Source organism: Corvus cornix, chromosome 13, assembly GCF_000738735.6.
Source record: "Corvus cornix cornix isolate S_Up_H32 chromosome 13, ASM73873v5, whole genome shotgun sequence".
NCBI lineage: Eukaryota > Metazoa > Chordata > Aves > Passeriformes > Corvidae > Corvus > Corvus cornix.
The window spans coordinates 17,227,699-17,253,538 of record NC_046343.1 but is presented as its reverse complement, the minus strand read 5'-3'; positions in this window follow the sequence as shown (position 1 = coordinate 17,253,538).

The window sequence follows — 25,840 nt, the reverse complement described above, 5'->3', positions numbered from 1 at the left end:
TGTTCTTCCATTACAGCCCAAGCACAGTCAAAGTTAGACTGGGGAAATGAACCCACAGCACTGAAATGGATGCTGCTGACAGTGTTATGTCAATCTGTAATTTCACTTTCTCCTTTTTTCTGTGCTTTGAATGATAGGCAAAAAAAAAGAACTAATGCAAATATTACCATTTATGCCCTACAGATTCTCAATGGGTTGCATCACACCCAAGAGAGAGATTTTTCTGTGCCCTTTGCAAATATAAATCTGGTATCAATTCATCAATCATTTTTTATTTCTTATTTTAGAAGGACTTTCTTTTTCTCACAAACCCTATAGACTGAAGGCTTTTAATTCTATTGAAAGGTGATGAGCAGAAAGAAATGTACATATAAAAGGCAAAAAACCCCTCAGGTTTACTGTTTCTGATTGACCAGGGTAGAATTTATTACTTATGCTACAGTAAGTATTGAAGATCACTCTTTACATATTGTTATGTCTTACAGTATAGATATATTAAAGTGTGATATTTAAGGTTATTCCAAGTGATATTTTTTCCTTGTGTACTTACCTCTTCAAAACTAAAGAGATTTCTTCATCAGTAGCAATTTGGGGAAGCAGGTGATAATTTCCACAGGCACAGCTGCCTGTGTTTGGGAGAATTGTTCTGTCTTTGGGGGATCAATCATACAGAAGATCCCCTCATTTTCCCAAGACTATCATGGTTTGCAAGTTACTGATTTCTGTCCACTTTGTAGAAAAATGACCTGGCTCATGACAAAAACCAGTGTTGTATTTCATTAAAATCAGGGGTGAGCCTGGGATGGACAAAAAGTAAATGTTTCTATCCATATATTTTCACATCCTATTTGTAAGTAGATGTTCCAGAGAAATAACAGTAATTATTACTGTCATTCTGATTTTACTTATTTTGCATTTGAATAAACAAGAAAGGGCTTTTACAAATTGATTCTAGTTCTGTCAGTGTGACCTGAACCACTTTTGACCAAAAATAGATAAATACAATTAAATGGTCTCTCCTTCATCTGTTGACCTGGTCATGGACTTTGATAATGTAAAGCCCATTTGTAGAAATTTTGATGGAAATGAAGTTAATATTGAGAAATGCAAAATGAGTTTTGAATTATAGTAAAACTTAATGGGAAAGGAGGTATGTGCATCTCAAAACGATGCTGCTATTTTCACGGTCTGGCGTTTGAAAGGAAAGAGAGAACTTATCAAACTAAGCCAAATATTATTTTTCCTCCCAGTTTTTGCCCTTTTTTCCAAAAAAGAAATAGAGTAATAATTGCCTGGTTAATTGCTCACTGCAGATGTAAAATATTTTATTTCCTGACATTTTATGTCTTCAGATTTCAGTCCAGATCTGACAAGTGACAGATATTCCATGCCTCATTTGTTCATTGTGATCTTGTTTTCTAAGCATGAGATTGCCTTAAAATACAAATATGAAAATCAATATACAGATGCTTTTAACAAAGAGAGCATTGTAAAGTATCTGCTGAATTGGCTTCTGTGGAATCATCTGTCACGTTGCTGACAGCCCAGCTTTTTACCATGATGGTACAATCTAAAGTGTTCACTCTAAAGTTGAGTTAGATTTACAATGTTTTAATTGTCATCTACTTTGTTATATTTTGAATGAGTCATACCAGATGGTCTGAGGAATGTATTAATTAAATTAGGGGGCTATTATAAAGGTACATGAACTCTTTCCATCTTCAGAAAGGCTGAGCAGCCCTTTCTCTTCTTGCATTTATGTTTAATCTTTCCAAATGTCATGAATAATTGTATTTTATTAACAACAGTAAAGAAAAACACCCTGATCTTTTGAGCTGAAGTGTACATGGGGAGATTTTTTAAAAAATTATTATTGTTAATTTTGATTCAGATAGTTTTCACTTGCTTTAATTAATGAAGATATTTGCAAAAAGAACTTCAAATGACAGATGAAGTTATTCTGAACAGACCTATGAAATGCTAACAATGGATTCCTTGTCAAATAATTAAAAATTGGTGAATATTTTGGTAGTGGGAGTTTTCTATTTAAAAATTAATATGAGATGGAGGCTCATTACAACAAACTGTTGCTTCTGTGGCTGTAAAATCATCACAGCTGCTGGTATTAGCACTTTCTGTCTGTCCTTTGCACTGAGCAGACACTGTAGCACGGACACTTTCTGAGGAATCGCAATGCTAAATTTTGGCATGGTTGGCATTAAAATCCTGGTTGGAGCTCTGTGTGTGTGTGTATGAACAATAAGCTTAACTTGATGCATAGCAATAGTCACACCAGAGTCACCTGGATGGTTTGCATCCGTGGAATACTCAAGCTTTGGTATTTTTAGCTCCTTCTGGAAGAACAGATCTCTCTGAACCCTTGCTTCTGTGGGCTCTGTCTCTACAATGATTCCTGCCTCTCCAGGGCTGCCATCCCAGCACATTTTGCAGCTGCTTCTTTCGCAGCTGTATTGTTACAGTGAGACTTTGTACTGCTGCTTTAGCCAGTAGCAGAAAGCAAGGAAATAAGCAAGAGGATAAAGTGGAAAAGTTCCATAGTGAGCATGGCAGAGAAGTTTAGTGTAGATATTTTCCCTCTTTCTGACAGTAATTCTCTCCTTCATTGAGAGATTTTTTCTGTGCCTTTTCTGCATTGTTAGCAGGGACATCTCTGGGTCTGTGTTGCTGCTTGTATACACTGGCATAAAAATGCCTTTACATATTGCATAATTCTAAACCAAGGAACAAACTGGAAGGTCAAGCAGATAGAAATTAAATTGAGAAAGAAGGAATGGAGAATTTAGTGTGGAGTTTGTCTGCATGTGTCTGTGTTTATTGGGCTAACAAAATTAGCCTGTTTGGAGTATACATGATGCCTTAGGTTTTAACCTTTATATTTTTCAAATTCTGTACTGCTTGGTGTGTGACTCTGAAGTTTCTTGTAGCCTGTTAATTTCTGCTCTCTCATGCTAGGTAGAGATAACAAAGCCTCTCCGGCCCTGCTTTCCATGGACACCAAGACTGTCCTAGGGCAAAAGTATAAACCATAGAGCCTCAAAGGGGGGGGAAGCTGAGGGGGAAACTGAAGCTTTAATTGGAGAATTAACCCTGCTATGCAAATGAACCAAACCTATAAAAGGGTGAAGAACTCGTGACCATCTTGGGGTCCATTTTGAGAATAGCTTCAGGCTCCCCAGGGTGTACCTTTGAAGGCCTTTCAAATAAATACCTACTTTTATTCCCTTACTCCTGTCTAGTCTCTGTTTCTGGGAGGCCTTTTAAGGCATCATACACACATAATTAATTTTTTTTTCCAAGGGACTTACAGCTGTTTTGAGACTGGTAACCCCTACTATAACATCATCTCAACATTTCTGTGCCTAATGACTGAAGACTAATCCTCTGGATTTGAGACTTGTCCATGTTAAATACCCACCCCCACCCAAATGCTGTATTTTTATACTTGTACCACAGAGTATGCATTTATTGCTTTACCTAATCGAAAGGAACACATGCATGCAATCCAGAATAACGCATTTCTGAGATGATAAATATTAAATGGACATCATAAATCTGTCCTCTTAAAAAAATAAGAAAAAAGACTAGAAAATGGCACAGAAGATACCCATTTTCATTATGGCTTTTGGGCTATAATAGCTTCAGCCTGTTCTAAAGCCAGAGTATGAATGATGAGCAGTTGAAATCCAATTTGAATTCATAATACCACATTTCTTTTACACTACCACCTGTCAATAGGAAATAGACTGAGATGTATCTCCTGAGATATCCATAGGGAATGCTCATTTATAATTAACCTTTTTTTTTTAAAAAAAAAAGCAAACCTAAATATTTTTCATTGCAATGGATTGTTTGTGCTGTTTTCCATTTTAGTAATAGTCCCTCACTAAAAAGTAGTTGAATTTTTATCTAATATCCTCTATGAAATATAACAGAAAATGCCCATTATGTTTTCTGTAGTTTGCTGTCCATCCCTTTCTCCCTTTTGTCTGTGCCCACATTAACGCCTAACCCACAATACAAGTGGAATGGCTTCCCCAAATTCTTGGAAGCTCCAAGTAATATCATACAGATTTAGGTCAGAATATCTAGCATAAAATGTAACTAGTGCAGGTCTGCTTTTTGAAAGAGGATGTCAAAAACAGATGAAAGGATTATGAAAGTGGGCATTGGCACAGATTTAACCTAGTCATTATTCTCATTAGACTGTAATTTTGGGTTCCTCTTTAGATGACAGCACATGATGAGAGCTGACATCTACTTTGAATTCATATTATCATGCTTAACATGTTCAACTAATATTTTCCAACAGCTGAAAGTGCAAATACATGTCTTCTAAGATGTTCATATAAATACTGTTCATATCTATCTATCCACAAACACTGTGGATAATAGAGATGGCTGGTACTTAAAATTTGAGAGATAAAATAAGAGTTCTTCTGAATATGAACATTTGAGATTGATGGGAAAAAGAACACACAAAATCAAACAATTTAATGATTTTTTCCCCCATTCAATTTTATACTTCTTAATTCCAGAAGCAATAAAATTTATTTCAGTGTTGGCACATCTAAGAGGATTATACTAGTTTGACAAAGCTCCCGAGTCTTTCAAAATCTTTCTTGAAAAGACATATTCAACTGATGTTTTGTCACTTAATAACATATGGTGAGGAAATAATGCAGCTTCATCAATAATTTCTTATGGCTTCTGTGATGTTTTGCTCCTAACATGAGACTGAAAAAAAAATGCTAAATAAAAATCTCTCTAGAGAAAACTACTTCCCTTTTTCCCTCTGAAGCTTGGAAAAGAAATCAAGCCCAAATGATATGCAAAGTATCTTGGCAGTGGTCTCAGTTTTCAGACTCCCTCTCAGCCCATACTCTGAAGCAAACTGCATTTTTCTCCTTTGTGCGTTTGCATTTGAAATGCAATGTGACTCTGGAAAAGAAACATGATTTCTATACCCCAGCTTCTTTTTTTCTTGTTTCTTTTTTTTTCCAATCCATAAGTCTTTCCAGTTAAGACTTGCTGTTAAGCTAACCACTGTCCCAGCTCACTGGATATTCTTGGCCTGAGTTTCAGTATTTCAGCAAAAGCTGCATGAAGTCTTCCTGATCTTGATGATGGTTTGACTATGACTACTGAACATGGATTGTGGTTTTGTCTTTGTTTGTTTTGTTTAACAGTGATTTGTTTGGGTTTTTTGTCTGTGAACTGTGATTAGCATCTAACAAAGTGGGTTTACTGGAGTCTTGCGATCTTGATTTTTCTCATTATATTTCATTATATTTCAATCAACCTCGATGTGTTGAATAGTGGCAATATTAACCCTAATGTTACATAATTTTGAGAGCAAAGGGGAATGCGTTTGTGTGGGGGCATAATTTATTGTATGTATATTTATCTGATATACATAGAATTTCAGAAATTCAGAATGAAAGCACACATACTTCAGAACAATCTCCATCTCAGAATCCTGCTGGTTACCAAAGCACTAGAGGAACTGGTTTCTTTATTCTCACAGATCTGTTCTACACTCAGCAAAGCAGAGGGACATGCAATTGTACTAGAACAGCACAGAAATGAAGCCAAAGCCAAACTGTTCCCCCTTTCCTGCTTCATCCTAAACTCTGGAGATTTTGGCATTTGTGTTATTTAAAAGGGCCTTGAAAGCAGCAACACAGCACTACAGCCTATAGAATGCAAAGCATTTAGTCAAATGTAGCACATCCTTTCATTTTCCAATGGGGGAAATTATCTTCATAGAGGGAAATTACAATCAAGTCATCTTTTAGGACTTAAAAACTATAGATCTGAAAATTATAGATTGCCTTTCTAAAATATCATCTACTCACATAGTTGATCTTCTTACATTGAACCACGGCTAGCTATCAGATACTTGTCCAAGTTCAACTACTCTTAATTGTGAAATTCCCTTTCACTCAGGTATTTTTCTTCCTGCTTCCTGGTACTGACTGGCACTGCTTTGTGAAGAACTGTCCCATACTGACTTTGGTACCTATTCTATCATATGGCTTTCATCTTTGGAATTGATGAATGAAGCCATTATCCTCAGATAAATTCTGATTCATCTGTGGGAGTAGCTGAACATTTATTCTGTGTCCTACTGTTCTGCCTTTCCAAAGTTCAAAAAATCCTTATAACACTTATCTCGAAACAAGCCACCAAAGTAACAGGAAAGATACTAATTGGATGTGTTTGATTTAAATAACTGTAGCCTGAAGCAGTGCTGTGGTGTTAAACTTTCCCAGAAAAAGCAGGAACAAGGAAATTCAGGGAAAGTAAACAATATTTTGTGTGAAAAGTTTGTTTGTTTGCCACTCCTTTGCCAAAAATATAACTTAAATTTCTCTGCCTTGTTATAAATGGTTGGGCATGTGATTGCCATGTTTTACTAGCAACTATTAGAATTTTCCTATAAATCTGAGTAGTTATGTACACAGATGAATAGTTGCACTCCCACGACCTTGTGTCTCGGTATCTGATAAGGCTGAAACACAGCAAGCTGCAGCTCATTTTCAGTCCAGGGTGGGTTTAAGCACCACACCTCTTAAAGCAGAACTTCTCCTTTGGCTTGTTATCTCATGCACATTTCATGACTAATGTATGTGTATGATTTTCTGCTGGCTGAAGAAAGCCCAAACAGCTTTACCAGATGATCAGTAAGTGTCTTTTCCTCTTGATGTTTGTTTATTACACAAAAGCGGAAAGATGGCTGTCCTGTGTAGGCTGAGATCAGCAAATCTGCTGTGACCAAGAAGTCAATTTTTGTCAGGAACTGCTTTCACCCTGAAATATCACATTTATTATGATTAAATAAGAGGTGAATTTCTCTTCTTGATATCAGCACTATCAAGGATATAGCTTACAGTAGTGAGGACAGAGATCTTTGGGAGTATGTAATGGACCTAATGTATCAAATGTAATGGTGTGAGTGATCTCATACAATTATTTCCAAGGGGTGTTGAGTCCACATGCTACCAGCATTAGTGTGCAGATCCCACAAGAAACCTGAGACTATAATTTCCACATCCAATTCACATAATGGATATGGAAATAGAAGTAATTTCAGATAGTAGATAGATATCCCAAGCCAATAAAAAACATATATAGCTCAATTTCCTCTTGAGCACTATAACAGAAGGTAAACAGCTGTTCAGATACTGTGCTGTTCTCACGTTGCTCTGGACACGTGCAGTTATACCTTTGAAAGAACTAGGAATTGTGCAGTGTGAAAGGGATGCTTTTAAACTCAAAAAAAACCCCAAAAAACAAAACCAAAAAAGCCTGGCTTTTTATGCCTATTGTAATCTTAAAGTTCATGATTTACTCTGAGAGGGGGGGCAGTTTGACAAAATATTTCATTTTGGGCTTGCCAACTCGGTGAGAGCCTAACACTGTTTTCAACAGAAGCAGAAAAGAAGCAATGGGAAGAAATCTTCTGACCTGTACAACCAAAAAATATCTTGTTTATTGAAGCAAACAAGTTTCCATTTATATTGTTGCTTGACCAAAGATTGTAAAGTCTTATTTCATAAGGATAAAAAATGTCTCTGCTTCTCTTGTTCCTGTTGAGTGCAGTTCTGTATCCCTTTAGCAGAAGGGTTGAGACTTTGTGTGTGTGTATGTAAAGGAATATTAACAGCTGGGTGTTTTCTTTATACTGAAAGTTTGGGTTAATGATGAAATTCCACACCTGTGGATGGATTTTTAATGAGTTGGTAAAATGTGCAGGAGAGATTTTGCTTCCATATACTCTGTAAAAGGGTTGCAATTTTCTGCCGACATTTATGTTTTTGCTGCTGTTTGTCTCTCTTGGCCAAACATTACGGATTGTGAATTGCTCAGGGCAGGTACGGTGCAGGGAGGCACAAATTTTAGTCTGTCAGTATGTCCACAATAAATACAATTCATGAGAGCAGCACAAATGTTCAAAGACTTCAATATTTGTTTCAAATTAGTGAATATGGGTCATGTTCTTAGAAAAGCTCTATTTTCAAGTATTAAATAAATGTTTACATACCCAAGTATTATTTTATAACCAGTTAGCGAGTTCTTAGAGAAATTTGAATATTAACTGAAGATGTAAGGACAGTTTCCTTTGGAAAAGATAATAATTTTTAATCATAATGATAGCGTTTCTTTTATAATATAGATTATAATAATGTATATTGCATTAGTAAAATTATAATAATTTCAGCTGTGCAATTCTTCTCTATTCACATGAATCTGCTATAGTAGTAGTTACTGGTTTATGCTACTGCTAACTTGAACATACATTTTACACAAAAACCCTTTAATAAGAAAACTGAAATTCTCATATGTTTATGAGAAAATCATGGTATTTGAGTTTGGTCAGTCTTATCTTCCAACTTTGTGTATACTTGCAGAGTAGGGTGTATGTGGTACATTTATAAGTGATTAAAAACCACAGAGTGAAGTTTGCAGCTCGCTCTGAAACTGTACAATTTGTTGCTTTCTTGTTGACTGGCAGTTGGGTTTTCATGAAGATGAGGAGAGGACTTTTTTATTACTGTTTGTTTCTTGAAAAGCAGTGATTACAAGTGAAACTTGTAATACAAATCTGTTGTTTTTGATAAAATTTTAATTCTAGGATGTGAAGTTTATTTAAAATACAAAGGTCAAAAGGGTAGATCCAAGATGGAGGGGGAGCTATATTAATGACCATCCTCTTCCTCTGTAGCCATTATCTTCTGGGTCTCTTTCTTCATCAGAAATATTTAATATTGGACTCATTCTAAAAAAAGCAAAATTCCCACTCTCCAAATGTGAAATTTCCTAAAGTCCATACCATGTATATTCTCATCCTCTTCTGGATTTGATTTTCATTGGTGGTGGTTGTTTTGGGTGTTTTGATCCTTCTCTTGCTAATGTAGTGCAGGGATAGAAAGCCCTCCTTAACACTTAAGAAATTTGGTTTAGAGAAAGCAGAAGATTCTCACTTTTTAACACAGGAGAAATTTCAGATCAGTTTATCAATGTGTTCTTCTCTCAGATAGTCTGTGTAAAAAATATTCTGATGGTATTTCAGAAATTTGATTTCTGGAAACGATTAAGCCTTAAACTCCTGAAGTTCAGATTAGGTGGGATGAAAGCTTCCCATGTTCCTTGAGCTTATGGACTAGAACCAAAGTTCTGTGTTCTGTATGTTTACAGTTTGCACTGGGGATAAGCAAGTTAAAAATATATATTTTATCAACTTGTTCTGAAGCTGTAAAATTTTGTTCTACTTTCTGTAATTAGCACAGTTTTGAAGAGTTATTGAACATCAATCCTTTAATGCTTTAAAATATAGTTTGTAAATTCACACATACAGATTTATTTATGTCAAATCTTTGAAATTTAGAACCTTGCTTAAAATATTAAGTCAAGAAACAAACCAGCTTTTCCCTCATCCATCTCTGTGGACCAATGCAGTAGAGAATTATGCATTTCCATCTCATTTTCATAGTTACATATTTTGGATCAAGGAAAAGCATACACTGTATGACAGCTTCATTATAAGCAGTGTGAACAAATAATAAGACTGTTCTGTATCATGCGAAGCTAAACTCTACTTGATCATGCTAATATAAATCATTTGTTAAAGCAACTGTATTCCAGTTCAAAACAGGTGCAACTGATTGAACGCTGGTTTAGGTCCATTGACTGCATAAAGCTTTCCAAAAATACTTTAATCCAGTTCCTGCAGAGTAATGCTCATTTCATCCTTTTTGTGTGCAATGTATGAAATGTGTACTGTTAACACTGTACCAGTGATTTTCCTGAAGGGAACTAGCCATTGCTTGAGAAGCAACTACGCTGAACAAAGGAGCCACAATTCTTTCCTTCTCCTGTCCTTAGCTTACTACTGAGAGGCTGAGCATAAAGCCTTTTTACCATTGGGAGATAAAGACTTCCTCATTGCGGAAGTGCGCTACTTGATCTTATGGGCGTTTAGTATTTTATGACTTCATCTCAGCTTCTTCATTGCTTATAAATCACTGACACTTCATACTTAAAGCAATTAAAACAAGTAACAATTAGCTTATTACCCCCATGATCCACTGCAAAATAATTGCACTAGAGAATTCATTTAACATAATAAAATGAAGAACATTAGAAATCATTTTGTGCCGAGCCAGCACAATTTGACAATAAGCTTTATGGTGGTGGAGTACCTTATGCTCTTCTAAAAGCAAATAGATTTTCCATTACTGCAAACCACTCATATAAAGCCAGCAGGGCAAATTGTGATTCTAAATAAGGAGTATATAATCACACTGGCAGAATGTTTCCCTTCAAGTTAAAAAAGTACAACTAGTTGTTTTTATCTTTTTTCTTTTACATCTTTGAAGGCACAGAATTATTAGGTGCACTAGAGGTATATTTAGGTGTAGTAAGAGGATGTAGTTATGCTAAATAAGTAAAAAAGTTTTAAAAGTAGATCAGCAGTACCAACTGTCTTAAAATTCATTATGGTTCAGTCATGTGCACAATAATAAATTGAAGGTCCTGAGAATGAGAAGCTGGAATTTATCAATATCTGATTTCACAACGCCTTTTCTTAGGTACTGCAAAAACATGTGGATGAAATCTTGCCATATTTCAGCCAAGACCCGAATCAAACCCTAGTGAAGTGGTTAGTATCTTTCTCAGTGGCTTTGGTGGGTAATATCTTCTCTCTTCTTGACTGCAATGCTGGCTCAGTATTGTGTCATGGGAAACCATTAGCCAAGTGTCTTAGGAGATAGTGTAAACAGCCTGTTGTGGCTGTTTATTCTACTGACCTCTACATTCCCCTAAGTGCTCTTTACCCATCAGATTTAATACCTCTTATTTCTTCAAATATTACTACATTTTCTATGTCTTTTTCAGATACTTCACTGAAATAAGTTTATAATTTTCATTTCTTTTTTTCCTATGATTTTGTTTACCATTTTCCCATACCATTGACAAATCTGACACTTGCAAATACCTTCTTAGAGATGGTGTTTTCAGAGACCTTGGGAATTGACCATTTTGAAATCTACCATTTTACTTATTCATTTCCATGGGAAGTGAATACATTTGGAAGCAGAATCCTACTCAGTAGAACTCCTTGCTGTTCCTTCCCAAAAATGTGTGCATCTTGGAATTGATTGCCTTGTTAAATTATTTATTTAACATTAAGTCTGCTTAATATGGAATTTATGTTCTTACTACAAGGCATATGGGAACTGTTTCTGCCAATTTCTTCAGAGAAGTAAGGCATCAGATGCCCTTTGCTTCTATTCTCATGCACTGACTTGTTTGGGACAGAGACTGTTGCTATTTTACTTCCAATAAAAGTGTACAAAGTGATGCAGTAAGACAAGGCAAGCATGCAGTTGAGCTAATAGGAGATGAACATGAACGGCTCCAAGAAGAATGCCAGTAGAGTTCACTGCTTTCTCTGGTGACTCACAAGGAGTCAGAAGCTGATTTGTGATTCTATTTCAGAAAAAAGTGCAGTAGCAGTTTAGGAGAAGGGAGACTTCCATGTGGCATGGCATCACGTCTGGCTAGAATTGTATCCAATGTATCCCTTCCTTCCTAAACACACAGTTCCCAACATGTTTGAGTGTTAGTTCTCTGAAAATTTTGTTCCAAATCTCTTAATTTCATTCAGTTTATGTTGCTTTATTTTCCCCACCAGACAACTAAAATTAGTTTGAAAGGAAATTTAAATCAGTGCTCTACCCAACATTGTCCTACTACATGAAGTGACAGTACCAGTGCAGGAGAAATGATAAAAAAGAATTCTAAAAGCATGATTGGAATTAGCTGACAGTTTATTGTAAAGCCTGACTTAAAGCATGTTGTGTGAAGTGTATTTTGAAAGGTTACATTCTGAATGTTTATATCTTGAGGAAAAACACACCAAACAATTATTCAATAAGCAAGACAATTTAGTAATTATTACTGACATGAAGACAGAAGAATATAAATGCATAATTTGAATATGTTATTTCTGTTAGGATCATTTGTTCAGCTTTTTAGAATACATAAGGTAAGTTACTCAACAATACTAGGAAATCAAAACCATATTAAAAAGAAGTAATGCCCTTTCCACTGCCTTTTACTGCTCTTTCTATTTGGAAGAAAGAGCATTTAACCTCTGTGTTAGCAGCGATGATAATGGTAGGTAGTACAGCGTAATCTTTCAGAGGAAGCCTACAAAAAGCCATTTAAAAATATGACAAGTAAATAATACATAATTAGTCAAGTTTTCGGCATTTAGTGATGTAAAAAAGAATAATGAACATTTCATTTTGAAGAAATCATTGAGCAATTATTCTAGTTCTTTCTACAACATATTAGCTTTAGAATAACTTCTGTAAGTACTTGTGTCAGTTTTGCAGGGCCTGGTTTTTGGTAGCGGGGTGGCCACAGAGGTGGCTTCTGAGAGAAGCTGCTGGAAGCTTCCACCACGTCCAGCAGAGCCAATCCCTGATAACTCTGAAGATGAACACACTGCTGGCCAAAACTGGGCCAATGAGAGAGGTTGGTAACACCTCTGTGATGACATATTTAAGAAGAAAATCAAACCAAAGTGGGGGCAGTCTTAATTCCAGCCAGAGAAGAATAGGAGGTGAGAACATGTGGGGGAAACAACATGGACACACCAAGGCCAGTGGAGAAGGAGGGGCAGGATGACGCCTATTTAAAAATATTTTCTTCAGTAAATCAAAACAAGACCGTGCAGGTGCAAGATAGAGAGTTAGTTTACAAAACCATCTTTCAGAGTTTCTCAGCTAAAGCATGAGAAAGGAAAACTTCACAAAATGCTTCAGCAGCTGGAAAATTCCTCTGCTCCTCCTCTTTAGCATCCACAGGGATCCACGGGGGATGCAGAGATCCACCCAGAGCCCGTGGGGGAGGTGCCCGTGCCGGAGTGGGTGGGTGCCTGGAGGAGGCTGTGATCCAGTGGAAGACCCAGTGGAGAGAGAGGGCCCTGCTTCCAGGCTGGAGCAGCCTGTCCTTGGAGGACTGCACCCTGTGGAAAGAGAGAACCACAGCACAGAAGTTTTGCACAGTGTGCCCATAGGAGGGACTCACGTTCCTGTAGTTTTGGGAGGACTGCGGCTCGTAAGATTGGAACCATGCTGGAGAAGTTTAGGGAGAACTGTCTCCTGTGGGAAGGGACCCCACGGTGTAGCAGGGGAAGGACTCCTGAGACTCTGGGACTCTCTCCCAGAGCAGTGGAAGAAAACCTCGGGCAACGAACTGACCAAACCCCCATGCCCAGTCTCCCTGCACTTTCAGTGGGAAGGAGGGAGGAGCTGGGGGAAGAAAGCTGTTTTTAAGGGCTTATTTTACTTCTCATTATCCTCCTCTGATTTTGTTAGTAATAAACTCACTTTGTATCTCTAAGTTGAGCCCGTTTTGCCCTTGGAGTGATTTCTCCTGGTCCTTATCTTAACTCATGGACTCTTCATTAAATTTTCCTCTCTTCTGCCCAGCTGTGGCAGGGAAGGGCGAGTGAGTGACTTTCGTGGGTGCATGGCATTTGGCCAGTGTCAAACCATGACAGTACTATACAGGAAAGTTGCATATTTATTCCTTTTCAGACTGCCTTTATTTCTGGTATTCTGCAAAGAAATTCTTTGTGACGATAAATTACAATATGTTATTGAAATACTTCCTGTTTTATGAAAGTGGCAGTAAATTTGTCTCCTTACTTACACAGCTCCCATTAGGGTGAGCCTGATCTAATTTTCCCACCTCCTAAGCTGCTGTTTGCAGTGCAGGTGGTTTCCCTTGCCCATTCATCAGTTGTGTCTCGGAGCACTATTCATCAATAGGGTCTCAATGGAGCTGTATGCTTGGATAATCCCTGGATTATCTAATCTATTTTAATTTTAGATGAAATTCTGATGTTCTTTTCCCTCTGGGTGATGACAGTAATGGGAATTGGTTCCCAAACAGTCTTTTTGAAACAGAAGTGTTTGGATTTTTGTTGGTTTATTTCAGCTTTGTTTTTGTTTTGTTGTTTGGGTTCTGTTAATGAAAAATATTGTAGAAACCATGAGAATAAGTTTCCTAGATTTCTTCTAAAACTTATCTGTCCCTGCCAATGGGAAGACTCAATTCTGAAGAATCACAACCAGATGATCTTTCCTCATGAGAATGTCTCCCTGCACAATTTCAGAAAAATAACTCTGTTTTGGGTCTAGTAAAAAATAACTTCAGCTCCTTCATTTTCCCCTTATCTGTCATCCTCCCACAGATTCATGGATCTGCAAAAGTCAAATATCACCCCTAAAATATTAACTAGTAGTTATCTGAGTTACAGAAAATATCTGAAATTATTTCTTTAGATTGCATTATACTTTGAACAGTGACATTTCTGCCTTCAATCACATATCAAGCTTTAATGAACAATTATACCTTTCCTCTGAAATGTTCTGGGTTTGGAGTTAATATGTGTTTACCACTGTCAGTGTATGAGTTCTAGAGGCAACATTTTTACCAAGCAAACTTTTGGAAATGTTGTTTTTGATTCTTCATTGATTTAGAGTATCTTAAAGGTTTTATCCTCATTGGCACTTTACAGAAATAGAGATTCCAGGAACATATTTATTATTGGTTTGTTTTACAGTTTTCTGAACAATGTCAATGAGTGAGCAGCATATATCAGGTGCTTGAATTAGGCATTTATTCTGAATATACATATAACTGCATTAACCAAATCCACAATTCTGCACTGAACCTTCTCATTTCCCTAGTATACCATAGATGTTGGTAAAAAAAAATCTTTCTATTTTTGCATTTGTCTTGCAAAAGTGAGGATGGAAGGTACTCTGACAAAAACAGTTCTAAATACCAGCCTGTCTTCCTGTAGTAATAGATAATATTTGAATAAAGACATTGATTTCCAAGTACAAGGTGCTCATTATAAACATTTTAAATAAACATCATAATTTATTATTTGACAGTGACATATATAAGTGGTCGTATTTGATACGGACAGTATAATCAGTTAGTTATTCTACAAAGTGTATATATAGAGAAGCAGGCCAATCATCTCATTTCTTCTTTTATGTGTTTTTAATAACAAGACTTTCTCAGTCAATTCTAAAAAAAGCTCCTAAGCCAGCTGGAAAGTGTAATTGCCAGGGAGTGTGCTTCATCCCATTGTCCAGGCTGTAAATACGGGCACTAAACAGTATTGGCATGAGTGTCTGAGTGACACCAGTCACCAACTGCCTTTTCTACCACTGGCAAAGCTGACCCTTCCAGCCTGAGAGCCCAGCCAGTCTTCCATCCACTGTGTCATCCATTTGTCCTGTCCATGTCTCACCACCGTGGCTGCAGGAAGTCTCTGGGACACTTTGATTTCAGCAGGGCTTTTGAAACTTCACAGCAGGCACTGGACCACAGCATCTGTCAGGCTGGAGGAGTCTGGTTCCTCTCCTCTACCTGTCACCTTCGGTCCTATACCTGCTTCCCCCAGCAATGCTTTGGTGGCAGCTTGTTGTTCTAATTGCCTGTCTAAACAGAAGAGCACTTGGGAGGTTTGGGATGTTTCAAGACTTCCTCAAGGAACTGTGCTCAGATCTGCAGAGGCAAAAGGATCAGACAAGATCATTCTGAGTGAAGATTTGGGTCTCTGGGTGAAGTCTGAATACCATCCCCTTAGGCCACTGTGTGGTATTGGCATAAGAAACCCTAAGAATAAACATGAAGAATTTAATAAAACTGTACAAACAGACATGCTGCAATTAACAGAGCAGGGATTTTCCCCCTACATTTTTCAATTTCCTAAGTAATCTTCTATTTTATTCTGAAGCATCAAATTTGCCTAGAAATGTTATCTTTTCCAAAGAGACTACAAGGATATCTTCAGCATATATTACCACTGTTCCTATTCAGACTAGTTACAGAAGAATTTGCATGCATTTCCAAAGTTACAATCGTTTTTCTGTTCTTTTTACAACATCTGCTACTGCACTGATGTTCCTTCAACCCTGCATTCTCTTTTTCCCAAGTTAGGTGGTTACAAATATTTAAAATATAAGTACAATACTTTAAACCTTTTAGACCATGCAGTACTATAAACTCCAGGATGGATTTTAGTCTGAGCTCTCTACTTCATGCTTCAGCAGTGTGTAGTTTAGCAAGAATCTAATAATGCATAACAATGTTATACAAAATTAATGTAATAAAACCTTGGAGCAAATTGTCCTGCCTATGTACAATTAAGAAGCAGAAGTCTCCAGAATTTTAATGCTGTTGGAAATGAGGGATTTGTAAATGGGTTTAGCTTTACTTAAAGTTCCCTATGAGCCTCCTGATTTGTAATATATATGTTTAAAAAAAACCCAACCCACCAGCAACTACACATTTAACCAAACCATAACAGGAATCACTAATGTAATAAAGGATGATAAAGCCAGTTATTGAACCTGTCATAATTTCTTTCTTAGATGATTGGGTTTTTGTTTTTTTTACTTGTTTATTGGTTGAGGTTACTGAAGTGTGGTCTGTGTAGATCTTTTGGTAAAGACATTCAGTGTTTAGGTATTTATCATGGAGAGGAACACAGCTGAGGGGTATTAATGTTATTTTGAAACAAATTACAAATACAGTCATGGAAAGAGCTAATATGTGCTTTTATATTTGCTTTATCAATGATGCTTTCTTATGCATTCTGAATCAATAGTTATGCAGCAACTCAAGCACATCCAGTGCATTTACTTGTCACATGATCAAAAGAAATGAAATTGAGAGAATCCTGAAAAAACCCCAACCCTATAACTGTACATGTATAATAATATATTTGAAACAGTGAGAGAGGATGCTCTTTAAATAACACATTTTCTTCTGAGGATTTTATTTCCTAATAATATTTGTAAAAAAGGTGACAGTTGGCAAAAAATATAGGTCTGTCTAATAACTTTGTCTTGTGCATCTTCTGAGGTCTGTATCCTGTTTCTCAAAGAAAAGGATGCGTAAGATCCTTTTCAAATTGTCTTCTTTCCAGGATTCAGAGAGAGCAGAACCAACCCCCTTGCTCCACTATGTGTTCACTTCCCTGAACAACTTTTGGACATACTAACTTTTATATTTGGCAATTACCACCTATCCTGCCACCTTTGAACAACTTTGACCTTGCGATTTGTATTAGGAAGCATCATGACTACAGCTGACTGGTATAAATTTTCCTGAGAAATATTTTGCAGAAGAAAAAATGTTAGAAAAAATCCTGAGTGGGATGGGATGGCCACTTCAGGAAACAGAATGAGAAAACTTAATCACAGTTTATGTCTCTACCGCAATAACTCTGGCAGGTTCTCATGTGAAAATCTGATGGCATTGTTCATACTGGGAATACTGGTGAATATCAGTGTGTTACATATTCTGTGATTGTAAATAATGAATCTCTTAGCAACTAATGAAGCATTTAGCAGCTTCTTGTATGGGAGTAAAGGACTGTCACAGTCAAAGCCTGACATGAAATCTCCACAGCAGAACTTCTTCCAGGAGAAGAGGTCAACAGTGAGCAACTGTGGCAAATGTTAATATGTAATTTTTTCCAATAAGAAATCTTTTTTCTCTTGTATTTTTTTTCTTCTTAGAATGATACATAAGGAAAAGTATGCTAGTAAAAGTTATATTAATTAATCTACATGAACGCAATTCAGCTAGAAATAGCAAAACAATAAGCTGCCTTAGCACCTTTGTCTCAATTTTAAAATGCCATGTTCATTGTGGAATATGAGAAATTAATAAAAAATATTACAAGTGGTACTTTATACTCTCAACTGGTATTTCCATTTAGAATGATTTTTGCTTGTCCAAAGAACAACCCCAAATAAACAACCCCTCCCCCAAAAGAAACCCCAAACAAAAATCAAAAAACTCCCAGTACATTACTCCCTCAGGGGCAAAGAACAGTTGTGCTTCCTTCCATTTAATGAGGTTTAGATGACAGTCCTCAAGAAACCCTTGCTCTTCCAGTTCAGTACAATGCTGAACTGAACTTGGAGCTTTGCAGTCCACAGCAGCTTCACTTGACCAGTGTGGAGTTTGTGTTACTTGACTTGGGATAGAGGAAAAGGGATGTGAAAGGACAGAATTTATTTTGCTCTGATTCTCCTCCTCCTCTCCGCCATGTGACTGCTGTGTGATGAGGAGATTCTTTTGTTCAAGACTCAAGTAGCGGTTATTGCCATGACTGCATAGCATGAAAAGTAGTTCCAGCACCATGGACTTTAATATTGACAGTGTTAAGGCACTGGGTACTGGCTGTACCCAGGCCTATACCAAGGATATAGCCGGAGTAAAGCCAAAGGCGTGGATACAACAGCAGCAAAGGACTATCATAATTTCAGATTGCTAAAATCTGGTTCCTCTTGTAAATCCTGTTTTAGGTGATTTGTTGGAAAGCTATGGTGCACTTTTTAAATACAGTAATTCCTTATGAAACTGTGTGTTAAACCGTGAGGCATGGAATGCAGCCAGGAAACTGGGATGGACAAAGCTCTGAGGCTACCAAGATCATGATTTTCATAATTCCATTGTATATTTATCAAGGAATTGAAGTTTAAAAGTTTCTTTTAAAATCTGCAATGTTTGGGCATAAAAATGTGAATGAGGGGTTTTTACCGTCTCCAAGTGCAACAACTCTGTCAAGCAACAAGATATTGCAGAATTATGTTACAAAAATTTTAGTCATGTGAAAAAGCACATTACCACAGTTTAATTTGATAATGTGTATGTGGGCTTGCTCTCACTTTTATAAATACCATACTGTTTTGATAATTTCCCAGACACAACTGTGTAATAATTGCATGTCTGGAATGGTTGAAAGCATGAGGCAAATATAATCTAAGCAAGTTTTCCTAGAATAATTGTATACTGTCATGTGTGATTGGCTAAGTGTTACACAAAATACACAAAACATAAGCAAGCAGAAATCTTTAATTAAATAAAAACACTGCTGTGCTGGTATTCCTCTTTTTCTATGAACTTCAGGAGTGCATTTTTATGATTAGGTCTATTGTGAATGTTTTTTCCTCTCAAGGATAGCCTCAGAACTTGAAGTTGCGACTGTCATGCTGTGCCCAACTCTAGAAGTACAGTCCTTTCCAACATACTGTACCTATGCTTTATGTGACTCTAAATGTGCTGTTCCTTGACCAGAGCCACTACATCCTGTAGTGGTGCCCTGTGCATCCAAGTTGCCCATCTTCTTGTAGAACACTCTACTGACATGCATGAGGGTGTGCAAAGTTTCAGTTCCCAGCTGGCACATGATCACTTTGGAATAAATTCACTTCTTTATTTCTTCCTCAGTGAAATGAGAATTGGGCTATTTACCTTCTCAGAGAATTGTGAAGACAAATTCACTGAAGGTTTTAGGTGCTCAGAAAATGTAATGGAGGAGGTTGTGTAAATACCCCGGAAAAAAAAAAAAAAAAAATCAGTGAAACCAATCTATTAGGACATACTTAACAGTAGCTTACAGTGGATAATTACTCATTGCTTCACTGCTACTGGGCAATTACACTGCCAGTAAAGTAAATTAGTCCATCTGTGGGTTATGTGTCTCTAGGATATTCAGTTAATTACCATTATGGTATAGTTTTACTCGTGTGAAGCAGAAATACCTAGTGGTTAAAAGACTGAATAATGAATTTGGAGGTGTGGTATAGGTGCAGCTCATGGCACAACATCCTCATCCATCACACTGTCTTGTCTCCCTCAGCTGAGCCTCGGAAGGAGTTAAGCACCATTCTGTGAACTTCATTACACACTTCGTGATTATCAGAGAGTTGGCATTGCCTCCCTGTAGATGAATGCTCTGGATTATTTTATACGTGTCTGCAAGCTAGTTGAGTGATCAGCATGTGATAGAGAGCTTTCTGTATCAGGAAGAAATGGGTTGTATATCAGCATTCTGAGGCAGAAAACCTGAAATCCTTTTAATTTGTCTTAAAATTTTCAGAAGTGGGTACTTAACAACGTAGTTGCGTAACGCAAAGCTGAGATTTCTAGAAATGTTTATTGTGGTTTAAATGTGTATCAATGTAATTAAAACAGCCAGAAGAAAATTTCTGACAAGCTGACATTTTCAAAACAAATAAAGATTCTCCAGATATTTATAACTTTGTGTCACGGACAATTTATACTCTATGTCATATTACAATATTCAATTTGTTTTTGTTGTCATACTGTATTAACTCTGAAAGACTTTTAATACTTCAGCAGCTGCTGCATTGCCCTAATCAGTACTGAAAAAACATTCACTAGTGGGTATACACAATAAGCCCAATGTTCTTCAGATCGCTCCCTGCTCACCCCTAGGTGAGTGTCCTGTGTACCATGGTAGTTTCTGGAAGCAGCAGAATCCACATGAATGAAACTTGGAGGAACAGAGTAGGAAGCAGCAGCTTTGGTTGGTGTTTCTAATCATATTCAGTCATTTATGCCCATGGCCCTACTGACCTGCTCTGTGTGGAGTAAGATGTACCATGCTGTTCTGAATGAGTAAAGGGGCACAACTTGTCCCTCTCAGAAAAAAACAAATTTTTCACTAAATCACCATGAATCAGGCCTGAACCATGGTCTTGGAAGCAGATTAGAGCAATCATTTTCATCTACTAAAATTCTGTATGCTCATTCCAAGAATGGAACACGGTGTATTTAATTTGAATTTGAAGAAAAATTTGAAGAATTTGAAGAAAATATTATTGCTATCTCTACCTTGCTTCTCATATATATTGACATGAGAGTTACTCATTAATACAGATGCCTCAGGGTCAGATTTTTTTAAATTATATCAGTCCTGGTCATTACAGTTTTCTTAATTATTTAGAGAGTGCCATTTAAATATATCTGATTTCTGTTCTAAATTAGATTTCCTTCTGATAGCTACGAAATATTATACTTTATTGAGCAACAGAAGTGTATAGCATTCCAGGATAAGATTAGGATGGTAAATATTATAGAAAAGTTCTGATTTTTATGGTATTGCTAAGCCTTTTTTGTTTGTTTGTTTGTTTTCCCTGCTAAGGTTTTTTTCAGCCCCCTAATTATCAAAACTCTGCAGTAGTACTGAAAATACGACACCGCCACTTGGATTGATAAATCAGAAATGACATACTTCAGGACAGTGCTTTGAACTGGTACCAGAGGTTAAAACTATTAATAGTGAAGCACCTTACTGAAATTGGATGCTACTTGAAGCAAATTGATGTCATTGATTTGTATGACAGGCTGTAGTGCTCAGCCTTTAGTGAATGTGAATGTATCTGTGTTAAGAGGGTACTGTCACCTTCATATTTTTAAAGACCAACCCAGACCATTCCCACTGTTAAATTTCAATTAAACAAATTTGGTTGGAAAAAATGTTCTATATGTCTTTTATCTACCCTGAGCTGCTGGCAAAACAAACTGGCTGTTCCATATTTGGCATTTATTAATAATATTTTGAATACCACTGCGCTTTTTAAGCTGAGTGTGGTGGAATTCTCATGTGGGATTATTAAATGAGTCGATTTGCATTCTAATGAGAACAAATGTTTGGGATTGCATTGTTAAAATGCTAAAACGGTGTGTGTATAATTATTTTGCAGCTTAGATTTGCAGAACTCATTTCCCCAAACCCTTTTTTTTAAATAACTAAAGAGACAGAGCATACTGACGGCTGGAGGGGAGGTGATTAGGGTAATTTAAACTGTTCACAAATGACTTTGCTACTGAATGAAAGCATTTCTTTGGCTTTGCTATGCTCCTTTCATTATCTTTGAGCGGCTGCAGTGTTGAGTCCCATAAGAAGCCTCACCAAGCTCTCTTTCCTTGTACACTTTCTCATTCGTATTGATTAATCATTTTGTAATTCCATTCTAGGTTGCCTTGCTCATCTTTAAGGCATGTGGAGCTTTTTCTTTGCTTGTCTATCCTGTAACGGTTATGTTGTCTCTTCTAATACCTTAGCTTTATCACTGCAAGTCAAGCTTTAAAACATTAATCCCTTCATGCTTTAATTTCATATTCTATTACCAGAATGAATGCAAATACTGTTTCCTTTTTGCTCTTTTTTAATCATCTTCACTACAGCTTTTGCAAAGGGTCCAAGAGAAAAGTAAGCTTTTTATTACAGTCAAAGCCAAAGATTTCTTTGGTTACTCTTTTCATATATTCTTCCACAAGTATTGCCAAACAAGAGTTGTTTACTGCAGGCTTCTGAGGTGTTCTGCTGCTTTTTTATTCACCATCTCGTGCACTGCAAGGCAGTATTCTTTAAAATCCTGCTTTCCTAAGAAAAAGCTCTGTGTTTCTCAGAGTAAATTAACATGAGATACTACAGGGAGGTTTTAATAAAGACTTCTATTCCCCTCCTGTCCCCTCCAAGTTGTCTTGTCATTAGCAATTGTGGTTGCAAGGTGTGGGGACTGCTCTTTAACTTACTGTGTGAACCACCAGGCAACACTCTAGCATTGTAAACTTATGTAAAATTTATAGAGAGAGACCTCAGCAGTTCCACAGTTAAGATCAAGTTATACTCTTCACACAGGTTTTAAATCCTTGGGATTGACACAAACAACTTTTTCAAAGCTCCCATCAGAAAACTTGTACCATTTTCAGTAGGAAGAATATGTGTGGAAGTTTCTAGCTACAAAAATCATATATTTTGGCTGCAGTTTATAATTTTAAGTAATTTGCAAGCCTCTATACGTTTTTTCTGTTCGTTTGGGGTATTTTCCCAGGTCCATACCCTTTGTAATTGCAAAAATTGCAGGATGCCATTTTCTTTTGGAGCATAATCCCAGAGTAATCCAAATGAATATTCCTGTTTTGCTTCAGCAGTAGCATGTTTTGCCAAAAAGGCTCAAAAGTCTCTTCCTCTTAATTTTTCCTAGGGAAGAAGGAAGATGCTGCACCATGGGAGATGATTCTAAGTGTTACTTCAACTGCCGACTAACCACTGGGAAGGACAGAAACAATCCTCTTCCTTCTCACTGACTATTCTATTGTTTCTTGTGTAAAAAGCAGTCCCTTGAGTTAGAATAATTATGTTGTATCAGACATTTTTCTTGCAAAACTTAGTCGTGTGTCCAATTCTCTCTCCAACAAGCTTGCATTCAGTAATCGTGTGCTGGTTGAATAAAAGATTTGTTGGAACTGTGGAACCTTTGCTTTTATTGACTTATCTCTGTAAAAGCAGAAGTTTCCACTGCTTCTTGAGCTGGAGACTTGAGAATATCCCCCACATACTGTCTCCTGTGGTGCATGATCTGTTTTTCTATGCAAGTGAAAACACACACAAGATTTAGGTATGCTAGTTCTCCTTTTTAACATCTCCACCAAAGCAGAGCTTCTGTTGCTGCAGAAGGCTGGTTTCTTTCAGCAACAATAATAAATTTCTGAAGAAAATTAAAGGAAAATAACAAACATGCCATCTCTTGCAACCTCATGGACACTGTAGTCCTCAGAAATACTTTGTTTTTCCCCTGCTCATCTTGCTCTCTGTTTTTAGCCATCCACATTTTACATGATTCATGCCAAACCTTCATGTTGAAGTTCACAGCCTTTATCTTTATAGAAATAGACTTTCTGTTTCTATGAAATTAGTGAGAAAAATTATTAACTTTTCTGCTAAATTACAGACGAACTAAATCCATTTTGTATGTTCTTATGGTCACAGGATAAAGCCATTATCATTATTAAATCATGGTGCTCATCAACACGTATTTACAGTTTGATTAAGAACTGTGCTCTCTAAACCTGCCGATTAATTATCAGAAGCACAAAAACCTCTCCACCCACAATCTGTTAAATCATTGGTTATCATGACCTTTTATTCTTTCTACATCTTAAAATATCATATGCCGTAGCTTTCCTTAGAGGCTTTTGTTTAGGTATGCAGCAAGAGTTACTAAACTTCAGAAGCTGGTGGTTTGTGCTATTTTTTAGAAGTTAGGTTGGTTTTAGATCCCTGGAGTTTTGGGATGGGTCTAAAGGAGCATAAAATTCAGCACTTCAAGCACAGTGTTACACCCTGTTTATTCCAGGAGTCTCTCTTTTAATTAGGGCTATTCACAGATGAGTGTTCTTTTATCTGTTCTTCCATTTTGCACTCAGAAAAGCAGGAACTGGCTGTCCATATGCTAAATTTTACCATTTTTTTACCACAGTGAAATTTAGAAAAAGTCTGGTATGGCCATGATCGAGGTCAGTGAGTGGCTGCAGTGAGTCAGGAAGGGCCAACACGCAGCCCTGCTTGCGGCAGCACACGGCTCCAGAGTGATGTGTGAGCTTGGCGAGAGGCAGAAAAAAAGCATTTGTATTGAAATTTTTGCAAATGTTATGCCTGGCACTAAGTTGGCATTTATGGAACATTTCAGAGTTTAACACGTTCAACAGCAGCTGTTGGACGTCTCCTTCTAGAAGGTTCCTCCTGGAACTGTGGCAGCTTGGATCGCACCTGCTGCCTGAGGGAGCTCACAGAACCGCAGTTATCCAGGTCAGAAAAGACCTTTGGGATCATTGTTTTCCATTTAATGCTTACATTGCTAGCATTTAATGTCCCGTTTAATCAGTATTAAACAGTAATCACTAATGTTGTGCCACTGAATGCTGCTCCAGCCCTGGGAAATGTGTGTGGTAGAGCCGAGTGCAGCATGAGGGAGCAGAGCTGAAGGGTGGCTGCCATCGCAGGAGGGCTGCTGAGGACACCACGAGGACACAGAGGCTGAAGAGAGCGGCCAGGAGAGTGGCCTGTGTCCCTGAGGGTGCCCGTGGCGGGCTGTGCTGTGCTGTGAGGGCCGGAGCCTTGCAGGGCTGGCACTCACCAGGAGCCCTGGTGCCAACGGAGCAGCCCCTGGAAGCACTGTGCAGGCAGAGCTCCTGGAAGGACGCGGTGCTGCAGCCTAAGAAGGAGCGTTTTAAAAAGCTCTTGCTTAGTGACTGTGCTGAGGGACTGCTGGGTACAGAACTGGCAAAGCTGGAACCCACCACTAGTAAATACAGACTGGGTTTTGCAGAGTGCTGCTGTCGGGTCTGTGTGTCTTGTCTGTGTGTTAATGTGCAGATGTGCTCTTGGGCTGCAGCTGGACAATTCTGCCTGTTCCAGCCGACAGTCATGTGAAGCGATATTGGTGAAGGAGGAGGCTGCCCCACTGCTATTTCTGTGTTAGAAGGGAGTTCAGGGAGTTGTCTCTTACATGTGTGTTGTACTTCTCTGAGGAGGCCTCAGTGCTGGCAATAACAGCAATATCACTTCTCCTTTAAAGTTAGCCATGCAGAAATGCTTTGGGATATGACCCATATATAGGCTAATGCCTCCAGAGACAGTTGTGTCTGTGGGGTTGTTTCATGTTCTCATGTTGTAACTTTTGGCAGTATCACCTATACTTGTATTATTAAGAAAAAAAAAAATACGCTTTTTCCCTTGCATTTTCACATTTATGAAACAGCTCACAGGTACATTTAAAAAGGAATAAAAAATCCTGCCAAAATTCACCTTGAAAACCAAACATTTAATTTGCTGTAGGGTACTGTTTGCACTATTAATAGTACATTCAACGGGAGTACTTTCCTGTACTGGTTTTTCAGAACTATCAAATTTCTAGGAAACATTTATTTTGTTTATAGTACAATTTACAGAATGGTGTTTCCTTTCTATTTCCAAGTCTTTCAGAGATGGACTTCTAACTTCTGCAAGAACAATAACTGAGTGAAGTAAGAATGAAATGTGTATTTTTGCTTATTTGTATTTGTTTTATAACACCATAACAATGGCTTATCCACCTCAGTCTTGATGTCC